This window comes from Acanthopagrus latus, chromosome 3 (assembly GCF_904848185.1).
Source record: "Acanthopagrus latus isolate v.2019 chromosome 3, fAcaLat1.1, whole genome shotgun sequence".
In the NCBI taxonomy this organism is placed as follows: Eukaryota; Metazoa; Chordata; class Actinopteri; order Spariformes; family Sparidae; genus Acanthopagrus; species Acanthopagrus latus.
Window position 1 is genome coordinate 23,512,429 of NC_051041.1, and position 19,956 is coordinate 23,532,384.

A 19,956-nucleotide genomic window follows, 5' to 3' on the forward strand; every position below is an offset into this window, starting at 1 on the left:
GAACGGAGAGAGCGAGTGGAAAAGCCCTATAAAACAACCAGTCCCACAGCAACCACACTGGAGTTCATATTCCATTATAGAGCTCGCACCAAGTTTGCTGGGTATAACGAACACAGTAATCACATAATAACATAATAAAAATAATGACTCACACATATGAGAGTGGAGAAATATCCATTTACTCAACAAAACTGCCAGCAAAACAAATTGATGCGGTGTTCACAGTCCACTACGGGCCATGTTAAGTGCTAACAGACAACAAATGAGTAGCTACTTCATACTGAAGTATGAATAACCTCCTCCCCTCTTTATTAACAGAGATATGTGGCTTTTCATAGCCTTATAATGATAAAACATGATGTAATCTCCTGGAAATCCAGTAGAATATATTCAGATTTCTCATTTTTCCCAAAGTCAACATGTCTCACAACTGACCCAAACCTAAATTATAGCTATTTGGTGTTTAATTATAATAGCATTAGTCATGATCAGTACTGGTAACTAAACCCTGGATGCATAAAATAAGGTTATCTGATTAAAAGGCCTTCAATAATATTCCTATCATATTCCGGTAGGGACTTTAAAGTGCATCTGTGCCACTGAAATGTGGGTCTACAGTGCCTTTATCTGATATTTAATCACCTATCGTGTCACTTAAATATTCCCATAACACAGGGTTTATAGCTAGCTGTGCTGCAATGTGATGTTTTTCTTCTTCTTCTTCTTCTTCTTCTTCTTCTTCTTCTTCTTCTTCTTCTTCTTCTTGAGAGCCACCCTGGAAAGGACCATCTCCTTATCGGCTCTGCATCTTAACCATCAATTAATTTCTGTCCAGGTTCTGAGTAGCGTGATGTGGTTGTATGATGACTGATGCTTTCGCAGTAAGATTGCGTGCGAAACCAGATTCCACTGCCCCTAAGTGACAGTTTATGGTCTTTGATTTGGTTTGGCTGGAGATTGCCAGGCAACAAAACTACCCTGAGTCCTGAACGAAACAGCCATCTGTTCCATAGCCCCGGTAAAACTGAATTAATTTGACACAGGGCCTAATCCTGGAATTCGGCTGTAGATTCTTTTTTTGTTGTTGTTTTTTTTTAAAACCAGAACAGCCCGAAAAAAGTAGGTTACATCAAAGAACACGGCGACTATGGTGAGACTTGACATGAAAGCGTGCAAGGGGCGCTGCTCGGTCACACATAACCTTAAAAGGTGATGCGTGCAACTTTGAGACGATGAACGAAAAACAAAAGAGAGGCTATTGTTTGTGCTGACTGTAAAGCAGGTCATGGCATACTAATCCCCTCGTCTGCGCTGTGACCCATTGAATTCTGGACATTCCTTGCCATAAAGAGTGCAGCAGGAGTGAATCCTAAAACCTGGAAAATAAGTTAGCGTGGTTGCACTTTCGGCCGCCCTCGTCTAGACGTTATTGGGTTTTTTTTTAAATGGGTTTCTAGTTAAGCGCTTGAAATAAGGGCATTGGTTAACGCAGGCTTAACTGATCTTCACGTTTTGTTTTGTGACGTAAAATGTGTCGGTGTATACCCCACGTTGCAAACAACTGGCTAAATAAGACTGCTCAAGTTGACATTAGCTTGAAAGTCAGGACTTATGTTGTAAAATATTCAAACTCTAACTTCACAATGTGTAAACCGATCAATTCATAGTAGTGTGTGCAGTGTGGTGTAGTAAAGGCCATGTTCGCTTGAAGCTAATGTTAGCATCTTCAAAAATCATGAAACTGGTGTTCATTTTTGAAGATTATGTTCCGAAAACGATCAAGCATCACAATGTTTTGTGTCTCACGGAGCTTATTATCTGCAATAATTCAAAGTCCAACTGAAGAAATCCAGTGGGCTTTTTGTCAAAGAAATCAAGGCGACGCTAACGTCAAGGTTAGCCGAAAAAGATGCACCATCCCTGCAGCACTCGACGGACATGGCTATTCAGAAAGAGAAAAACTCTGTAGAGCTGAGATGGATACGAACACATTACACGATGCGAGCACAGTCAAAAGAACAGGAAGAAGGCGCACATTTAATCGGACTTGGTTCAGGTGAGTGGGCCTCAGCCAGCTCCTGTCGACATGTCACTGACCTTTTCCCCCCTTGCAGATTACCCTACTGCCCTTGACCCGCGCCACACTGAGGGCAAGGCCCTTTGGCTCGGATGACAACCTCGCCTTCCAGAGTCCCCTAGCTTTATCCGTCCTGCTTCATGCCTGTTAAACCTATATGGATTGTTTCACCCTCCGGTCCGCGGGGCCACACAATGCCCATTGAGAGGCAGAGGTCAGAGGCTCGCCACTGCGACCCGAGCACCGGGGGCTTTTGTATGGAGCCGAGCTTGTATCCCATTCTCCACCCCGGCTCAAAATCATGTAGCCAAGCACAAGACACACTTCTGGGGCTCACACTAAATCAGCTTCATAAAGGGTGCAGCAACAATGGAAACAGAGCTGATCATCCGGCTGCTGTTGTTTCCCTTCCCACACAGTTGTGGGGTGAACTCGGATGGATCGCACACTTTTTTTTCTTCTTCCTCTACGATACTAAACCAATGCTGAGGGAGCGGGGCTGACACTGACAAATCTACTAATGCTGCCACGGTGTCAGACACACTTCCAGGCTATCTCTCTGTCACAGCTGGTGAAAGTGCCTGATAACCTGCGCGCTCTCCTTTTCGTCTCAGATGTTGTCTGGTGCTCATGCAGGTCAGAGGGTGTAGCGGCAGCGCTGTGATTATGACACCTTTGGTTTACCTGCAAAATTAACAATACCGGCTCAGGTGCTGTCCTTGCCTTTGTGAGAGCTTAATCGAGAGCCGTCGCATTCAAATGGGAACACCAGCGGAGATGTGTTTGATTTCCTTTCAGTCTTCATAATAAGAGCTCTTTGAGTGGAAAGATAATTGGCAAAGAAGGTCAGGATGGAAGGGGCAGCTGCTATTTTCAGTGTTGATCTACCGCAGAAAAGCTCTGTTTTTGAATTATTTAGCCGGGCTATTCTTGATCCGCAAACTGCTTTGACAGCAAAACAAGAGTGTCTGTCTCTCAGTCAGAGGAAAAGATGATGGTCTGCGAGGAGAGAACAGAACAAACAGCTCCCTCTTTTATGCCAGTAATTAAGCTAGCAGTGGGTGGAAGAGTGTGGGAAAGAAGCAGAGAGGAAGTGAAGAGGGCTGGTTCAGGAGTGCCACCTTGTGGCGTGACGAGGATAATGCAGGACGAGGCGCACAGAGTGCTTTGTTTTAGGTCTTCCTCTGTAGTTACAGCGTGCTTTGACTGTGCGATGGTTTTGTGGGAGACAGAAATCCCGGTCACCTCTCCTGAACTCGCTCTTCACCAGCATGTGAAAGCAGCGACTGGCAGGATCTCCAGGATCTATCATCTCCTTGCGCCATGAATGGCAAAAAAAAAAAATAATAATAATAATTGAATAGGGTGACCCACACTTGGCAGCTGAAGTGCAGGATGGATTCTGATCCCTGTAATAAGTAGGGCTCAATAAGCGCTGCAGGAAGCCCCAGCTCGGCTCCGGCAGGAGAATGACTGGGTCAGATTAAGGTTGAGGAGTTTAATTATGAACAAGGAAATGAAGTTCTCCAAATCTCTGGCTCATGGGATAATTTTAGCCGAGAGACGGCAGCGGGTGTCTAGGTCCATCTTCTCTCTGTCTGCGTGCTATAGCTGAAGCATCTTCTGCCACTTCACAATCAGAAGCCTCCTGAGGGATGAAGATGTGGGGGGTGGGTGAGACGAGGAGGGGGAGGAGGGAGGGAGGGAGGGGGTGGGGGGAGAAGAAGGAGACAGGGATGAAGTGCCACTTAGGATATTGCTTCAAGGACTGCTCTCCTTGTTAAACTCATTGCTGTGGGCATAAATATAGCTGGGCGTCAGATGATTTATTGACACGCGCTCCCTCTCCTCCTTCTTCCTGCCTAACAAGCCTGTGGACAAATGAATTGTCGAACTGAAGGAATTTCGCCTTGATTTACACTCAGCTCCCCGTGCCTGTGGGAAATCGTAGGGGAAGGGGCTGAGTGTGAGGGAGAGAGAGAGAGACGCAGAACTTGGAATAAGAGTGATGCAAGTTGGAGGGTACAGACTTCAGATGTTTTGTTCACCAGAAACCCCGAAATACACAACTTCTTACACTGTCAAGTGTTTCTTTTTGGCAAAATAAAAAGGAGAATTACACTGACTTAGCTCAGAAAGGTCATTTTCACTTTCCCTCTTTATGATAAGTGGACTCCAGCCCATGAGCACAGTTGTGTAATGTCTGCTGTGGCTCTGTGAGAGCTCTGACAAGCCCGAGAAAATGACCCCTGATTATGTCACCAGGAGCGTTGAGTTTAAAAGACATTAGAATTCACAAGGCCGTGAGGTGTCTAAGAAGAAGATGCTACTGGTTGCATTATGGGAAATGTAGGATACAGTGTGTTTGAAGTTTGACCCAGGAGATCAGGGTGAAGTGACTACTTTAAAAATTCCACTTTTAAAAGTCTCCTAAATATATGGAAGAAAAATGTAACTCACACGGACAGTCTCACCCAAATCCCTGAGCTACACCTAGTAATAACCCACAGTGATGACACCCATTGATTTGACTGCCATTTTGTTACCCCAAGTTTGACATTACAGCTATTGCCATTGTGGTCTATTGGAGCCATAAGTGACCTTATTTTGACAAGATGGTGGTGAGTAACCTGACTGGATCTGACTGAGAACCTGAAGACACTCTGTCGTGGCGACTTGTCAAACACAATGGAGCCACACATTTGTTTTTTTCACCTTAATGGGACCATAATTTATATAATGAACATCATGTCGTATCAAAGACTTCAAACTAACAATTGAGACCATAAACTCATTGGGAAATTGTTTGCTGGGGTAATTAATCAAGTGACAAATTGGGCCATTTTCCCATAAGCTTACATACAGTTTGAACTTATTTGTGAAACCAGTGGGGTTCAGCCTTTGCTTGCCATTAGAAAAAAGTGCAGGTTTAAAGCACTTCCGCATCACCTTTCAGACCCCGGAGCTCCATCCTTTTTAAACAGTCAGTAAGCTATATGAAGTTGTTTTAGCTTCTTTTGGCTAATTATTTTGGTGGTCTGGTTGAGAAAGCTGCACTCTAATCGACTCTGTTTCAATCAGACAGTTCATTCAGCTCTTACTGACCAACTGTATTCTACATACCCAAAGTGCAACATTAAGCACAATATTTCTCTGACACGTCTAATCGTTTTAATAGGTCGATTGCCAGCGACTTCCTAAAACAACAGCGACAGGCCTGCAGGACCTTTGTCGTTTGGCTGCAGTTTGGTTAGGTCTAGGCAACAAAACATCTTGCCTAGGTTTTTTGTGGTTTTACTGTAAGTTAAATGACATAATGTATGCGACGTAACTAACTTACAGTTTACTTTTGGTTTCCTGCTGGACGTAAACAGTGGTCTCCCCCCCCCATCCCCTCCCTGTGTGGACCGTGTACACTTCATCTGTCACCCCGCTATTGCTGCTGTAATAATTTAGTGCCCACTAGAGGTCGCCGCCCACAAACGTAAATGGACCAGAATAAGCTGCTGTCACAGTCGACCTATACGGAGCGATTGGGGGACTCTTAATTATTGGCAATTACTTAAGAAGTCACTTCACGTAAGTTGGCTACTCTTTGCAAACACGCTCGCCACAACATCTACAGTATCCATGCCAGCATTCATGCGCTGTTGGCAAAATGGGAACAACAGAAAAAGAAACTTGCTGCTATTCCTACTTAGCGGTGTGAGTGTTCATGTTTTCTCACATATGGGTCTTATTTCCCTCTGTGTGATCGATCGTGTGATGAAATCGCCTTTTTGAGCTGCTGGGAAAGTTTTACTCATACAATGCCAGAATGGTTTAAAAGTCCATTGCAGCTGGAGGTCTCCTGTCAGCAGTTTCACAGGCATCTCTTTTATAATGGCGGTCTGCGGGGAAAATGCTTTTTGGACCACACGCAAGCGCAGCTCATGTGGCCTTGCTCAGGTCTATTGAAGGAACAGTTCACACAAAAATGAATTATCTTCTCACCCGCTTGCTGATGGCATGTCAGGTGAAGTTGTGTGGCCCGAAAAAAAAAAAAACATTTCTGGAGCTTCACAGGGAAACTGCTTTGCAGCAAACACCTGAAGTGGATGAGGGCTAGTTTTGAAAAAAATGACATTGATATGGCTCTAAGCGGCTAGCTGACGTGCGTGCTAAGACTTCTGCGGCTACAGTGACTGATTGCCGCTGTAAAATGAGTGTAATTAACATCTCTTCAAATCAATTAGGGATCACTGGGCTTCTGGAGACTTGGACTTCACTGGAAAAGCTGTTTGGAGCAATATTACGATTTTTTTTTTTTTACTATCCCCACACACTTCCTGCCGCGACTCTGTTTTTCTGTGACGGGTCAGACCAGATGAATAGACTACTAATAGCTACTTTTTCTATATTCAAGGTGATTTATTTGTCATAATACAAATATATTGAAGCCGTTTGTTTACTAATGAGACCATGACACAAGATGTCTCTTTAAATGAGACGAACTGGCCGCATCAAGGTTAATACAAGTTTTATTTAGATGCCACTGATGTGGCTCCGCAGTCTGTTGGTGCCTCTGTAGTCCTTTTCGGCAAATGAGAGATATCATGGCTGCCAGAAATCCTGGGCTGGGCCAGCTTGTAAACAAACATTCTAGACAATATGTGAGCAAAGGTAGAGTTATCGTGAAAAAATTTTATGCATCAGTTTTTTCTGTCTTGTCTCAATAAAAGTGAGAGAATTAGACTAAGCCGTTAAAAAGCTTATTGCCAAAACGCAGGAATCATTACTTGAGAGTTGTTCTCTCACTGAATCAGCTTATTTAAGGGAATCGCTCGTACATCATCGTGCCAACCATGCATGACAGATCTATATGGGCTGCAGTGAGAGAGGAGAGTCCCTCTTTAATTCATGCTTACATTGTAATTTGTGAGGTAGGACGGTGCGTTTGGTGAAATTCCTCCGTGGGAAACAAAGAGAGTCCTTGAAGAGAAGAGACTAATGTTGAGCAAATATTGGGGAGCTGCACTTAAAAAGCCCTCTTCAGCAACTTCCTTCCATTTCCTCCCCTCCAGTCGGTGCTGCTGTGAAGGCCTGCAGCTGGCAGCAGACAACGCCGCCTAAGCGAACACAAGAGCAGATGAAGAGAAATTATTGTCGACTGTTCTTTGCCACAACGCTGCGCCTCACCAATTGAAGATAATAATTGTACATCTCATAAGCTGTCAGCGCCATGTGCTCACATGTAATTTCTTTGTCTCCCTTACTCCTCCCCTCCTCTCCCTCCCTCCCTCTCTCTCTCTCTCTCTCTCTCTCTCTCTCTCTGTCTCTCTCCGTCCCTTCATCCTCCCGTCCTCGGCTTGTCAGTCCCCGCCGCGGGTTGGAGGGTGGCACGTTAGGACTGATTCGCTCTGACAATGAGCCACTCGCACTAATTTACTCATTTATTCTAATATGATTGACATTTCATTTCAGCACACTCCCCTCCCCTGCCACTGATAGGGTTGGTCGAGGCAGCCAGTAATCACTGACAGGCCCATTAAAGGGAGATTGCATGCAATTATCTCGCTAATTCAGAGGGTTCTTTTAATTTGGCAGCATAAAATTGTCAATCTTGGAAGTGTAATCGGCCTCATTCCCATTTGAGGCCCGGACTAAAAATAAATAAGAGCGGAGTCTGTTTCCCTTCTCAGTGCTCTAATGACAAAAGAGATGCAGAGGCAGCAAATGAAAAGGATGGAGGCCCTCATCTGTTGTCCGTCCATGCTGACAGGCATCAGGATGATACACGGAGTGCAGGAAATTAATATTGTTCTTACTGTCACATCACTTTCATTGCTGTGAAGCCATCAAGATAGAAGGTTGCATTCATTTCAGCTTGCTTTTTGCGCTCACATCCATATGCTGTAAATGACCCCCTCGCGGAACATGTCTGCAAATAAAGGAGATGTAAAGATCACTCAGCTGCTGGATGCTGCAAAGAAATGTGTATGAACGAGGAAGACAGTTAATGGGAATCAAACAAAATACCCAGAAGTATGTGGACACCTGAACTTTACAAAGCAATGAGCATTAACCTCCCGCTGTAACAGCCTGCTGGGAAGCTTTCCATAAGACTTTGGAAGCTGGCTGCAGGTCTGGCTCACAGCTGATGCTCCAGCTCATCCCAAAGGCGTCAGATCGGGATGAAGTCAGGATGTGTATTTTTCAAGCCGCTAAAAGTGAAATAAATCCTCACATTGGATACAGCTCCACAGCAAGCTCTTGTGATTAAGAGTAGGTCCTGGATGGATGTAGTACAGAGACTGGGGAGAGTACTCACCTGCTGAAATATCTGACCGTGTTATGGATCATGACTTTATCTTGTACCATTTGCATTTGCTTAACTTTTCTTTTCTTTTCTTTTCTTTTCTTTTCTTTTCTTTTCTTTTCTTTTCTTTTCTTTTCTTTTCTTTTCTTTTCTTTTTCCTCATCTTACATTATGTGACCTTAAACGATATCACAGTAATTTCAGGCTATAACATGATACATGATGTATTTCCTTATATTTTCCTGGGACCTTGTGACAAATTCAAATGTCAGTATTGTATACCTCGATATCAGCATTGCCATATCACTGTATGATGAGATTTCTGATCAGTAATCATCAGTAATGTTGCAGTGGGCGTTCTCTCTGAGCAGATGCGCTTGGATGCCTTTAGTTTTGAAGTTGGAAATACCAACTATTTTGTTTTTACTTTGTAACTGTTTTATTTCTTGTATTTCCGACTATTTCATCCCTATCTGTTCAGTAAACACTTTAAGGTATTAAGGACCTGTTGCAGAATAACTGATCACTGAGAACATATTCAAAATCTTTGAAAAGCCAGCAAATATGGCAGCTGCAGGGTAAATAGTTAAGTCTGGTTGGTGGCTCCTGCGGTGGCCTTTCATGTGAATTATTTCATGATCACTTCAAAGTTGATAAAGGTCTCTCGGAGCATAACTTCGAAAGTGACTGTTTGCGGCATTCTTGAGAGTAATTCTTAAGGAGTTGCTATGGCATTGAGAGTTCTTTTCAAAGGAGCCAGTAACCCAAACTAGAATCAGAATCAGATTTTCACTTATATATATAGATATTATGATATCTACCCGCACTGCAGATAGAGTGTCTCTCTCTCATCAGTCACCTCCTCCAATGCGATTTTGTGCGGCAGTAGTAGCCACACACTGTGGCAGTAGCTAGCTAGTTACTGCGATGAGTTCCTCTTCTTTTTCCTGTGATATGGAGGGTGGTAACTGCCATCTTCTCACATTTCATGTTTGATTGGCTGGTTAAGTCAGAAGGTGGCACGGGGGGGGAGGGGACTGCCTGTAACTGCAGTGTTTCTACATTTGTAAGCATTACACTACAGATATTTTTACAAAGAACTCGAGACAATTTCCAGCTGTGTGTGTGTGGCTGGTATTTGGCCTTTCCATGGCTGTATTCACAGGACAGCTTGAGAGATGACAGGCAATGGGATGAGAGACAGAGGGGGGGTGACATGCAGCAGATGGCCACAGGTCGGACTCCAACCCCGGGCTGCTGCAGCGAGGACAAAGCCTTTGTACATGGGTCACACGCTCTACCAACAGAGCTACCGGGGAGCCCTCAAATCGTGTATATTTGATGATATGTCAAGAAATCTGCAGCCGTATTTGTGGTGACCAAAGCTGGCATTTCAAACCAAAACATGATCTTTTCCTAAGCTTAAAGGGATATTCTGGTGTAAGTTTAGTGGTGAGTTTTGTTTATCTTTTCCAACAAATCCAGCAACGACATCAAATGTTTGATGCCTCAAAATATGTGCTGGGACCCAGTTTGTAATGTTGCTGAAGTTTGGTGCTGTTCTGAGCATTATTTGTGGCTTTTTGATGGCGGTTTATACTTGGACGTGTGGTCGTTTCTGAGGATGCTAAAACTATGTTTGCTAGTGGTCCGCGAACTTTATCTCTACTCGGTGTCGCGGTGTGTTAGAACATCGATTAAACTTACACCGGAATATCCCTTTAACCGAGTGGTTTCTTTGCCTGCACCTCACTAGAACAATAGGCACAGTATTGTCACAAGAAACATCTGAAAATGTACTCAAAATAACGTAAAGCTGCAACACGAAGAAAGTCTGCAGTACATGCAAAACATGCGTTGTAAAATGGTTGAATCAAGTCTGAGACAAGCACCGTGAGGCTACTATTTACTTTTATTGCGATATGAGGCCAAGACAGAGGGACACGTATTTGCAGAACGTGCAAATGAGCAAAAAATATGAAATGCGGCAGCAAGAGATAAGTGGGAAATTCAGCGTATCAGAATGTCAATCCAGAAAACACATTACATGCAGCATATGGGGACTTCTATATAAAAGTGTGTTATATTCACATTTACAGGGAATACAAATGCCCACAGGGCCTGAGTCTGTGAATGCATGTGTGTGTGTGTGTGTGTGTGGCCATTATTCACCTCATCAGCACATTCAGTTTGCACATGTTGATAACATATGACATTTACATCACACCGCTGTCCCAGTGCATTTCTCAGCCCCGCTTTACAGAATCGTACAGCAGTAGTTCATCTTATCCCACGTTCCCACACACCGCCGTCTCTCCCCCCTCTCTTTTCCGTGACTGTTCTCAGGATTTCCAGATGAGGGAGTGATTGGTCGTTTCCCCATAAGTGCGCGGGCCCCCCGAACGCAGCCCCATTCAGCAGCCATCAAGCGGCCCCGGAGAAACACTGGAGTGGATGGGAACGGCTGCGAGAAGTGGACTCTACGTGAATGAGAGCGCAAACCCTTGGCATTCAGCGCTTGGAAATGGCTTTTCATGCCACACTCTCAGAGAAGCCAATTGGGCTGTGATGCGTGGCACGTCTCCTCGCTCCCTCACTGCAGGCGATTCAATTACCTCCCATGCAAATTGGCCGGGGCTTTCATTTCTAGGAGGCAACCCTGGTAACTCATAAGGCATCTCATTGGTAATCTCGGCAATTAGGGAGCTAATGCCTCTGTTTGTCATGGTTTGGAGGGGGGGGTGAAAGACACTGGCGCAAATGAAAAAAAGTGTCCAATTCAAAGAGGTCCAACATGAATGCAAACTCACTTATATAAATTCCATAAAGTCTGATGAGATGTGTTCAAAAGTGTCTCTCTCTGAAGTCCAAATCTTCAAAGCAGAGAGAGGCGGTTGATTCCGCTCCTGCCGACACCAGAATTCAAATTACGCTCAGGCCGGGGGAATTTATACGTTTCAGAGCGATAACGCTAAAGAATGAACGATTATACAAAAGTCTAATGTGTTTGCCACTCTCATGAATCCATTGTTCTGTGGGTGTTCATGTTTTCAGCCAAGATTTTATTGTTTATCTAACCCCTCATGAATAAAACATGCCGGAGTCATTTCTGCTGCATGCTGTTGCATTATATCAATCATTCACAAAGCCCGGGCCTGTAATTTGATTCCCAGTGTAATATTCATGGCGACAAAAGCAGGCCCCGGAAAAGTGGAACTGTGGAGACACGTGCATTTTCGTCGCCTCTCTGTGTGATTTGTGGCTCGTTCGTCATCAATCTTGCATATGCTTTTTGGAAAGAAAAAACAAAACGAAACAAAAAAAAAACCCATTGTACATCGTTTGGGATTCACATTGGGAGAAGATTGAATTATGATATCGATGTAATGCACGGGGATATGGAAGGCACCGTGGTGCATGAGGGTACACAGTGGTAGTGGTTACTGTCATGGCCACCAGAGGGTGACCATGCATTGTTTAAAGACTGGCCTGTGTTGTGCGGGAAGGCAAACCCTCAACAGGACGACCAATTGCAAAAGAGCATGTCACCCAAACAGTGTATGACCAGACACCCTATTCAAAACTCCCTTTAGGTTTTTACAATTTTTTTTCCCCCCACATCAAGAGAGCAGTATCTGAGCTCTAAGCGGACTTTTCCTACATTTGTACAGATGTTTTCCCCTCCGTCCTCCTCTGTAATAAACACCGGGGGGCCATTTAGCCCGCGATCACTGCAAGGATCAATGAAAATGTCACCAAACGTCGAAAGTGTGTGTCGGCAGCTGTGTCTCTTTAAAAGCAGCCGAGGAGTGACAGGAGAGTTAATAAGGGGCCCTCTGATCAACGTTGATCAGCTGGTTCATCTGCACGTCTGAAATATTTCCATTTGATGTGATGTTACAGTGCAGTCATATAGAAAACACGACATCCTGAATTGTTTCATTTAGTATAAACGTCATGAACTTTCAATGAAATGTTGGAAGAAACCAACTAACTTAAACCTTACTTGAGGTTTTTCTTTTCAATTCTTTGTAATTCTATCATTCTATTAAATGACTCACTAATGGAGCGTGAAACTTCCCTCTTGACCTTGGTAATAATAGTTTCACAAAAACTGGAGACCAGACCTGGATCTAATTCAGGGAGTTGTCATGGTGATGGTGGTGTAGATGGCTGTGATCACGTGTCTTTTTTCTTGGGTTGATGGTTACACAGAATGGTAGTCAGTGGAAGATGATCCTATTTGCAATTTGTACTTGCTGTTATGACAATAACGCAGTGATGTCTGAGCCAGGTAAGAAGGACCTGTTCATACGAGGCACCCCTCTGCAGCAGCACGTATCCAGAGATCTCTCATCTCAGTTTGGCGTCACAGCTCTGGAAAGCCAGCACAGCGATGCTCGCAACAGGCTTTGCAGGTAGTTTAACAAACGACTTGTGCAGCAGCAATAACACTGGAACTTAGGTCGCATGGTAAATGTCGGAATTGTTGAATTATCAGCCAAACATTGGGAAATGGATATTAATGGCTGTATGGTATCAATGAAATTCTGAAAGCCGGTAATTTGAGTTGATAATAAGAGGTGTGTGTGTGTGTGTGTGTGTGTGTGTGTGTGTGTGTGTGTATGTGTGTGTGTGTGTGTGTTTATCTCAGGTCATTACTGATTCAGTTTTAGATGAATTACCAATAGCCAATAAAAGTAAACTGAATCAAAACAATTTAGCAATGAATAATAATGAATGTAGATAATAGACAGATACACTTAATAATCAATTGGGGGTTGTATCAACATAATGCAGGCTGCTGGAATATAGATGAATAATAAGAAATAAATCATAAAATACATTTGAAGACAGATTTCTCATAAATGCAATTAGTAGCTTGATCAGTTATGAGTAGATTACTGAACAAGAACTGTGTGCTTCATATGTAATTAGAAATGTGATCTCTCAGTTATAGAAATGGCTCCATGTAATGAAATGAAAGTCTGTGGAGCATGTTAGGAGTGTGTGTGTGTGTGTGTGTGTGTGTGTGTGTGTGTGTGTGTCTTCCCCACGCTGGCTCTGTTGACATCCGCCACTGGTTGGTCGGCTGGTAAAAAACGATTACAGCGCAATATATCATCCCGGGAACCTGCTACCTTCACTGTCACCTGGGATAAAACAATCTCCAAAGCAAATAAACAGGAGGCCTGCTGTGGCGATGGGAGCAGCGGCTGAGCCCGCAGCCTGCTCCCAGCCTCGGTGGCTCCCCCCGACACAAAAGAGCAGACGGTGATTCCGACGTGGCTCTTTTGTCGGGGTCCACATGGGGCCATGATTAAAACAGTTCAAGTCACCAAGGGGGTCCTGTGACCCTCCCCTTCCCTTGACAGCAGCTCTACCTGCAGCCTTCCCATGGAGGGCCTCAGGAAACGCAGGAGACAGGCTGAAGTGTGTTCTTATCAAGGTGGAGGAGCATCTCGAGCCACTGACACCAGCACAAATCACGCATGATTCATGTACAACCCTACATATACAACATTAACCTTTAAGATTATCTGGTGTTCAAGGAGTGCTCTCTGCTGTGCTGGGATCAGCGGGGTCCAGGTGTCCTGCCAGGCGTGTGTGTGAAACAACATGTTTGACTGTGGTTGTTTGCATGTATCCACGCTGCTGCTGCTGCTGCTGCTGCTGCTGCTGCTGCTGCTGCTGCTGCTGGTCGTTCTCTCCGCATAGATATCATTCGGTTGTGGCTGCATTCACCCCTTGTCACCTCAGAAGTTCAAAGTGAGGTGAGGATGGCCTGTGATGGGGCACAGTGTGAGAGTGTGAGAGTGTGTGCATCCTCTCCAGCCTCGTTTCTCAAGTGTTGATTCCACTGCATTGATCTCCAAATCCATGGGAATGTCCTGTAATGGGCCTGCTTTTGCTATGCCTCCTATTCTTTTCCATACAGTTTCTCACATATTTCATCCATGATTGATTACTTCATGAAGACAACTGCCTTAAATGTCCTTTAAGCACATTTGCTGAATACATCAGTTTGTTTTATTCATTATCCCTGGTCTATTTTTTTCTTGGTTGGAACTGTTTGCAGCAATGATCCGTGTGTCCCCGCAGGAACTGCGAATGTTTCCCCATATTTTATAATGAACTAGACAAATAACAATGTACCATGCACTCTGCACACAGCTGTATACAGATGGATGCTGAAGTCTTAAAATCATTAACTGGAAAGCACCCCCCTAAAATGAATTATTCATGCATTCCCTTTTCAGACAAAACTACACAGAGGAAAATATATATATATATATTTTTTTTTATCTTTCGCAGTGCAATAAATGAATAAATAAATAAGAATGGAAAAATCACGCACATTTTTCAAATACATGAAGTGATCAAGTTTTCCTTGACGTTCTGAGGAAATTCCCCGACTTTTAAAATGAAATAAGCCGTTTTCAAACACGTTGTTTAGTGGTTTGCAAATGAGTTCACTCTGCTTTCTGGCAGCTCAGCAATTTGTCAGTCTCTGGTTATTTCACATTGGAATGATGACGCACATGGACGTGGATCGGCTGCAGTTTTTCAGCGTGTGTGATAAAGAGACACGCAGTCAACAATGCATTGGCACTTTCTTACACGCCGTTTCATCTCAGGCCATGTGAAATCCTGCGAAACCGACACGGCAGTGGGGCAATTTGTAATCCTGAGTCAGGCAGATATTATGATGTATCAGTCGATGACTGTCTCGCAATCTATCAATTAGTGCAGAACCGCCGTATTGTGGTTTTATAGTAATTGTGGGCAAGATATCACTGTGTTAGAGTTCCAGCAGTCTCACAGCTATGAATCATATTCGAGCACAATGAATACAAAATGTGTAATATATTTATATATATATATGAATAAGTAGAGAAATTAGTAGAGAAATAAGTAGAGAAATTAACATATGACACAGACCGTACAATGTGTTACTGTGAAAAGCATCTAAAATTGAACTGGTGAACTTGGCATTCTGTCGGCCTGTGGTAACCCAGGGAGACAGAGTTTCTCTGCACTGATCAGACATGTCCTCCATCTGACGTCAGGTCAAAGGTCAGGAGAGTCACAGGGCCTCCAGCTTTGGATCTTTTGGGTCCTTATGGAAGATATCATGACACTAAAAATGTCATTTCCTGTAGGAGTGATGCACTAGCACAATTTTCTCTTGTAACGTTTTAACCGTGTGCAGTTGTTGAGTTTCTTTGCCTGGGTCATCAAACGCCCGCGCTTTGAGTTTGCGTCCAGCCCGGCCCACCGAGCCCAGAGCGTCAGTATTTGAACGCCTTGGAATGAGGCGCAATAATCAGCTATCTGGCTCCAGAATCGCACACTGCACCTTTAAAAGAGAGGAAAGAGTGGTTACAAAAATAACAGCTCGCTAAGATAATCTCCATACAATCCACACTTTTAGATTATAACGTGTCAAATCAAGTGAAGTAATATCCAGCCAGTTTTGTATGAACTTCTCTGAGAGGGACAGATAGGTAGAAGGGGACTGAGGAGGAGAAGAAGGAAGGGGGGGGGGGGGTAAAAAAGAAAAAAAAAGAGAGAAAAAGAGGAGACACTCCAAGATGAAGGGGCAGCAGAAGAAAAGGGGCAATTACTGTTCCTTTCTTATGGAAATGGTAATGAAGTGGGACATGGGGCTCAGGACAATAGAGGGCCACAGGCAGGTTGAGCGTCACCGTGTAAACTGCTTCCTGTTAGGGAGCCATTTAGCCCTCACTTTTACTGACTAACAAGCCATCTCCAGGCCAACTACAAAGAGGCTTCCCCATCAAAGCTGGAGGCTGCTGCTGTCTGTGGAGTCCAGATAGGCTTTTCCCAGGCCAGCTCACATCTAACGGCGCAGCGCAGGGCCTTTAGGGTTCTGCTTTAAAATGTGTGTGTCTGTGTGCGTGTGTGTGTTTGTGTTTATCCTTCTGCAGGGAATGAGTGATGACGTCTGCCTGCCTTTCACATCTTCTGACTGATGCAGAAATGCTTGCGCGAGCAATCCCAAGAGTTTCACCCGGTGACTATAGTGACCCAATTTCTAATTCAAAGTTGACATCAGAGAACGCAGCCGCGCAGTGATGTCGAGATGAGGCGGAGGAAGGGGAAGCGTGACCAGATGAAGCACTGCCTTCGATTTTTGCATCAACTTTGAAGTTGTTTTCCTCTAACGATCACTGACTGCTCTGAGAGGAAATCTAATAATAACTTATTTCTTAAAGGTGCTAACTTCCTGTATCGTCATCATCAACTGCACATCTGTCACATCTGCACTGACAGCTGGGAGGGATAGTCAGCTCATTGAAGGTAACGATAAGAAGGTGATAATAAGGAATATAATAAAAAGGAAGGAGCTTTGCATTCGGCGTGCTGTTGCTATATTTTTATCCTATATATAACCAGGTGGTTTCATGGTGAAGAACATTCATTTTTCAGAGAGACTGGTGAAGAAAACTCATCAAGTAACAGAGGGTTACTAGTAAATCTGAGTAAGTAAACAGGAAATGCATGATCAAAATCACCTACAACAACGCTGACAAATATAAGAGGCCGTTCCTTTGAAATAAAGGAAGTGGAGAAGAGATTGATCATTTAAAACCAAAAAATCTCCAAAAAATAAATGAGAAACATTAAAAGCTGGCACTGAAAATAGCGACATAGTTATAACCAATAGTGTGTCATGTTGGTACCATATCAAACCGTTAAAAAAGCAAAAGAAAAGAAAAGAAAGGGAAGTATAGTACAATATATAAGACAATTAAAGCACAATGAAAATGAATTAATCAAAACACCAGCACATATTTGACTGACCATGAGTCTGATGTTTGACCTTTTTCATTTTTCACATGTGTTTTGTCTCCTTTTCTAGGCGGCCATCAGTTTCCATTCACTTCCACAAGATTTATGACTCATGGACTGAAGTGTCTGCAGTGTGCATCCTTGCTAACAAAACTTATTTTTTTCCTCTTATCTTTAGTCCAGGCTTGATACTCACGGTGATTGAATACAGGCCAGTGTCACGACTGTGCTAACTGATCCTCATATTATAAACTAATGGATGCCATGAATGTTCAAAAAGGTAATTGAATTGATAAAGTATTGAAGTTTAGGTTGGAAAATGACACAGTGGGCTCTGGTTTAAAGTAAACACCAATAAAGCCTTTTAAAGGGTTAAGGACGTATAGCCCAGCCCCACTGGAAACTTTCAATGTTTATTCCAACTCCAGGCCCATTTATTTTCCCGTTGAAGACAGGTCACAAACATATTCAAACTTTTTCTTGAAGAAAGAGTGAGACATTTCATCAAATGTGACTCAAGCAGGAGGCGCCTGCACATTTGGTCAGGTTTAGATATTTCAAGATATTTGTCAACAACAAGACAATGACCTGGTCCCATTATATCTGGACTGAGGTGTTCTATACATGTTGATGAGGTGAACTTCACAGTCCTTAAAAATATCAGACTACACACTTTCAACAGATCCACAGCACGGGCATTAATTGACCATAAGATTCGATGCTGTCTTTCCATTTGTTGTGACAATCATTTCGTCACCACAGACGAAATATGACACTTGGAGGCACTGGATCCTGGATGACACTATGATCGTCCCCTCTCGCCCCCCACACTGGACAGGAGGGGGCAGCGTTCTGGTCTCAGGGGGAGCGTTGGGGTAGAGGCCCTGGCAGGACTTGAGTGGAGGCAGGGGAGATGAGGAGGAGGGCAGCGTCTATTGTCTTTTAATGAGAGCCTTTGATGTGGCCCCTCTGTTTGCTGTTTGTACACCTGGGTCACTGCGCCTGCATTCACATTGGCTGTCTGCTGGCGGAGGAGGAGGGGGGAGGAGGGGGGGAGCACTCGGCATATTCCAGGTAACACTTTCCAGTCAGCTGCTGCTGCTGCCTGGCGTGGGAAGGCAGTAAAAGCAGCCCGGCCCCTTTGTTTACCCCCCTACGGTTTACGGTGCAGCAGTCCCCCCCCTCCCCATCCTATAGTCCTGCCTGGCCTCCAGACTCTGCAGGCAGACGCTGGCTGTCTCTCTGGAGCCCCTGGACACCAAGCAGAGGTGAAGCCGCCTGCCGGGGGGCTCACGGGCAGCTATGCTTGCTTCCAGTGGAGCAGGAAATGAGTGTTAACAGGAGTGAAATGTCTTAAAAAAGACATCAGTACAGATGCAGAAACAGAGGGAAAAGTAGACAGGTTACGGAGAGGAGGCAGCAGTTTGCAGCATCATTGTATACGGGAGTCATGGCCACAGCTTCAAATACGGTGGAGTTGATTTGATAACTTCACTGCTGCTCCTCAGGAAATGGTAAAAAAAAAAAAAAGAAAAGAAAAAAAAAAAGAACACTTGACAAGTGTTTCAGTTACTCCCAACAAACCACAGATTTGAACTCCTTCTAGTGAAAATCAGTTCCACTCAAAACCATAGGAAGCTGAGGATTATTCTGAAAATCTGAACAGCGGTGGCAGAATTTATCCTAGAGGGATATCTCGACACCTCCGCAAATCATACCCTGCAACTCAGAAAGAAAGCAGCTTTGTGGTCTGGGTGAAATGGCCCTTTAAAATGCTGTTTTTAAGAAAGTCATTAGAATGGGTTTCAAGGGAGACATTTACAGACAGATTATGCTCTACGTGTTGTGGGAGGGTTTCTTTTCCAGTCTGGATATTTGCATCCCTTTATTAGGCAGACTAACTGTGATCCAGAACTATTTTAAAGTGGGACCTGTGCACAAAAATGCACATATGCTCTGTATGTGTGGGCTCACAAAGAAACTCAGAGAAATGTACTCTATATTAAAGTCCCCCTCCACTGAAAACTGTGCGTTATGCCTTTTTGTGACTTGACTCGGATGGCGAGGCTTCACTTCTTCCTAACCCTAACCCTGTGAACACATCTTGTTTCATATTCATTCTGCTGGAGGGCGAACGTTTCTCGATGCTCACCTTAAGTCTGAGTTTAACGGGCGGACACACGAGCAGGATTTAGTGACATCACAACAATATGGAGCCCGCGTAATTGTTTCCGGAACTCCACCTGTGTGTTTTTCTATTTTCGCCGAGAGAAACGTCCAGCAGTGCATATGTGAGGCCTAAAGATTCAACACATCGTATCCAGAAATATAAATTATATGAAGTCGGATCACCAAAAACAAAACTGAATTAAGGACATTTAGATTTAGTGTGAATGGAAAAAGCAACCACAATGATGAGGGACTTGAGAGACCGTGAACTTTTATACCTGTGTGATCCTAATCGTGTTATTATTTCTCTCTCTCTGTTGTAACTGAGCTGTTTTTGTCTCTGTTCATTGTCGTCTCTATGGGACTCACCACTGAGCCCAGCGACAGAAAGCATCCTGACTGGAGACATTCACACACCGGCACGGTTCGTTCACGGCCAAGGACAGGACGGTGATTAAAACCACCCAGAGCATCAGTGGTACCACCAAAGTGAGACAATCACAGGCACAGTCTGTTCACCCTGCTGCTGTACAGAAGTATCCACTGCCGTCCCACCAGGCTACAGAGCAGCTTCTTCCCCTCAGGCTGTGAGACT

The 19,956-nt window shown here is 44.1% G+C and overlaps 2 long non-coding RNA genes across 3 annotated transcripts; both read left to right on the forward strand.

Annotated features, from left to right (window-relative positions):
* Positions 1-114: 114 nt before the first annotated feature.
* On the forward strand, positions 115-19,956 carry LOC119017427. Of its 2 annotated transcripts, XR_005074424.1 has the most exons (5): positions 116-2,056; positions 16,328-16,413; positions 16,616-16,882; positions 17,371-17,472; positions 17,955-19,956. It is a non-coding gene; the product is annotated as an uncharacterized LOC119017427 (long non-coding RNA). The 2 variants fall into 2 exon arrangements; XR_005074423.1 differs by having other exon boundaries at positions 115-2,056; positions 16,328-16,882.
* Positions 6,338-7,965, forward strand: LOC119017428. The gene is made up of 2 exons (XR_005074425.1): positions 6,338-6,482; positions 7,141-7,965. It is a non-coding gene; the product is annotated as an uncharacterized LOC119017428 (long non-coding RNA).